Consider the following 4,428-nt stretch of genomic DNA (forward strand, 5'->3'; position numbering starts at 1 on the left):
AAACAAATGTCTACAGCCACAACTGGGACGACCCACAGTTCTTTTACACCTTTTTTGCAAAGCTCCCACACCTAGACACATATCACTTAATTCTGGGGGGGACTTCAACCTGGTCCTGCAGCCAAATCTAGACAGATCGAATCCCACACTGTCCAAGATTGTGTCCAAGTCTGCATCAGCTGTTTTGTCATTTATGGAATCCTACAAATTGTTTGACCCCTTGAGGTATACTAACCCCACCTCCCAGCAATACTCCTTTTTCTCATCTGTCCATCATTCATACTCAAGAATAGACTTTTTTTGATTGATAGTAGGTTTCTCTCTTGCATCACAAATAGTCAATACCACCCTATCGTGATCTCGGATCACTCCCCTGTGCAAGTCGACATGTGCTTTCCTAGCAACATCGCAACTCGTTGAATGTGGCGCCTCGACCCATTACTGCTTTCTCATATACCATTTCGAGACCATATTTCGGAGCAAATTGACTTCTTTCTTGATGTCAATCTCACGCCTGGTATGTCATTCATCACTATTTGGGAGGCTCTTAAAGCATTTCTTAGGGGACAAATAATTTCATATACAGCCCATGTGAGGAAAATGCATAATCGCCAGCTAATGGACCTGTCCAAAAAAATTCTGGAAATAGACAAAAAGAGCTTGTCCCTCTATCCAGAGTCCCTCTATCTACAAGCAGAATTTAACAATCTTTCTATTGGTGAGACTGAAAGGCTGCTTTTGAAGACTAGATGCACAAACTATGAACTAATGATAAAGTCGGCAGGTTATTATCTCATCAGCTTAAGCAAATTCAGGCTAGCCACATGATATCTGAGATCCACATGATGCATGGCACTGTATCAAACCAGCCAACAACATAAATGAACAATTCGAGGAATTTTATACAAAACTATACACTTCTCAGGTCCATGTCAGTCCATCTGAAATACATACATTTCTTGATCAGTTAGAAATTCAGAAGATTACCTGTGAAGACGATCATGTTTAGACCTTGGAATATCTTGCAAAGATATAACACAAGCTATAAATTCCATGCAAAATGGTAAATCTCACGGCCCAGATGGATTCCCAATTGAGTTTTATAAATTTTTTTCAGCCAAGCTGACCCCTCTTTTAAGTAAACTTTTTGAGGAAATTCTCTCTCAAAAGAAACTGCCCTGTACAATGACCCAGGCAGTCATAGTGGTTTTACTAAAAAAAGATAAGGACCCCACGTAAATGTGGTTCATACCGGCCAATAAGTCTCCTTCCATGCAATTATAAAATTATTTCAAAGGTCCTGTCCTGCCGTCTGGATTCAGTGATACCTAAAATAATTGACTTGGACCAAACAGGTTTCATACCAGGCAGGTAATCATTCTTTAAAATGCACCGTTATCTCTTTAGATGCCGAAAAGGTGTTTGACCGGGTTGAGTGGGAATATTTACTGGCCTCTCTACGAACTAACTATGTAATATCAGATTATTTCCCTTTGCATCGTGGTACAAGACAGGGTTGCTGTCTGTCACCTTTCCTTTTTGACTTAGCTATAGAGCCTTTGGCGATTGCCCTTAGGAAAGAGGAGAGGATTACAGGTGTAATAAGGTGGCACTTTATGCAGATGACCTTCTAATATATTTGTCTAAGCCTTTAGAATCTATACCAGTCCTCATGGAACTATTACGGTCATATAGTTTAATTTCAGGCTATAAAATGAATTTTTCTAAAAGCACCATTTTGCAGGTTAATCAGTTATTAATGTCACTGGATCTTAGTTCTTTTCCATTTAAGTCCTACCATGCTTTCTGTATTTATTCCAAATGATTCCTATTTTCCTACCCAAGTCTGTCTTCAAGGAGTTGGGTGCTTTGATTTCTTCATTTGTGTGGAATAAATCTGTCCTGCGGATGAGGAATATTTTCCTTGAAATGCCTAAAGCAGCAGATGGTATGGGTTTGTGTCAGAGTTATACCTCGTTCTAACACTTATTAAATAACTGGAGAAGAAAGACACGAAGCAATTGAGTCCGTTTTACTTGCAAGGAGAGCAATCAGAGACGCACATTACAGCATGCCTCCAACAGCTCTGGCGTCCTTCATCGCATCTCCTTCTTTTATTTGGTACAGGGCATTAGGTTCATTAGGGTTCACATAAAATCACACCATATTAGTTAATAATTATGTATTACACGTAGTCTAATGAATTGATATTCATGGTGACTGGACTCTGGTTCATCATAGTCTGCTTGTTGTTGGTCCTCAGGTCGCGGTCATGCTGTCCTGCAAACTTAAAACCTTTGCTCTGAGATTTGTTAATGATTAAGAGTTGTCAGTAATATTCCAAGGATTAATACTTAAAGTATATGAATAAAATAAGTAATTACATGATAACATATATACATTTTTCCAACAGTTTGCCAAACTTCATGTACTACTATTGGGCAGCTGTCACTACGGACTTACGGGGGAAGGAAGCGCAGAGGTGTGACATGCTGGGAAGGGGTTTTATTAATAAACAATAAATAAACACAAATAAACAATGACGCAGTGGCCAAAAACGGGAAATAAAGGGGAACAACACAAACAAACCCGCAGGCGTGTGGCGATTGCCAGAACTCAAAAATACATGTTTAACAAAACCAGGTCAAGTTTGTGCAGAGTCCACGATAATGCCATCCCTTCCGAAGGGCTTTTATGCACCGTCAGGATTGGCCACCGGTGATGAGCCCAGCTGCAGTCAATCCTGACATCAGCAAACATAAGTAAATTAATATACTGGATCTTTGCATGCGTGATAATCCTGGCCCTGCTTGGGCAGACATGGAATTGCACAGTGATTCAGGGCTTTGTCCTATTTCCTTAATGAGCCCTCCTACACCAATGCAGCTGTACTCACGCCTCCTTAATCCTGTAGTAAAACACTCACTTAAGATTTGGCTCCAATTTAGGAAACATTTTCGTATAAAGCAACTAAGCTCCCCTTTTGAATAACCATCTTTTCTTACCGTCCCAAACGGATTTCAAGCATTTCAAACCTGGCACAACAATAGCTTGATATTTATCAAAGACCTCTTCGCTGAGGGAACACTTATGACATTCGAAACATTGCAAAAAAGTTACAATATTCCCAAATCTCATTTCTATAGATTCCTACAGATTAGAAGTTTTGTGAGCAAACACTTTAGATCTTTACATTCACCAGCTAAAAATGCTGCAGATGAAATTCTTGCTCTGGACCCCTTTATGAGAGGCAATATATCAAAATGATATACTCTGATCCAGAACATTTATTCACCCTCATGGGAGAAAACTAAAGTGGCATGGGAACAGGATCTTAACATTGTAGTTACGGGTGAGAGCTGGCAACAGTGCCTTGAAGTTATTCATACCTCCTCGGTCTGTATTAGGCAATGTTTGATCCAGTTTAAAGTATTACATCGTCTACACTACTCAGTAGATAAACTAGCAAAAATGCCCACAATGTCACCAAGGGCCAGCTCCTTTAGGCCACATGTTCTGGAACTGCAAGTCATTGTACAACTTCTGGGAAAATATTTTCATAGTCTTGTCATCTTTATGTAATAGAACGATTGAACCTACACCATACATTTCTATTTTTGGGGTCCCCAAAAGTTCCTGGGTGTGCACATCACTGAGGAACTTACATGGACAGTCAACACCATGTCATTGGTCAAAAAAGCTCTACAGAGACTACATTTCCTGCGGAGCCTCCCCCCACCCATCCTCACACCGTTCTACAGAGGAACCATCGAGAACATCCTGACCAGCTGCATCACTGTCTGGTATGGAAACTGCAACACTCCTGACCGCAATAGCCTACAGAGGACAGTGAAGACAGCTGAGAACATCATTGGGATGCCTCCTCCTCATTACACATTTCACGATGGCTGCGTCCACAAGGCCTGCAGCATTGAGCAGGACTCCTCACACCCCTCACGTAGACATTTCACACCCCTGCCCTCCCGAAGACGAGCTTGAGGGACAGTTTCTACCCCCAGGACCATCCACACCACCTGTGCACAATGTCCACAACTCCAGTTATTTGACAAAAACAGTTACCCAGAACACCCCACCTCACCCATTTCCCGCCACAGTTGGCACCATGTGCTTGTCTAGAACCAGCCCTGGTCGTCTGTCTAGATGCCATAATATAAGCACAAGTGTAAGATGATTTCATAATTTGATAGCTACGTTTTAATATTACAAAAATCACAAATAGAAAATGTATGGGACATTACATGCATGGAACACAAACATTTGTCTCATTTATGTCATTATTTATGTCAATGTCATTTTAGTGACATTGAATACGATAAAGAAATCCATAGGAGTGGGCCCATAAACATTTATTATTCTCTATTTGTAAACAGTTCATATTCACAAAATAAACATCGAGAGGGGCATAAA

Source organism: Denticeps clupeoides, unplaced genomic scaffold (assembly GCF_900700375.1).
Source record: "Denticeps clupeoides unplaced genomic scaffold, fDenClu1.1, whole genome shotgun sequence".
Classification (NCBI taxonomy): Eukaryota; Metazoa; Chordata; class Actinopteri; order Clupeiformes; family Denticipitidae; genus Denticeps; species Denticeps clupeoides.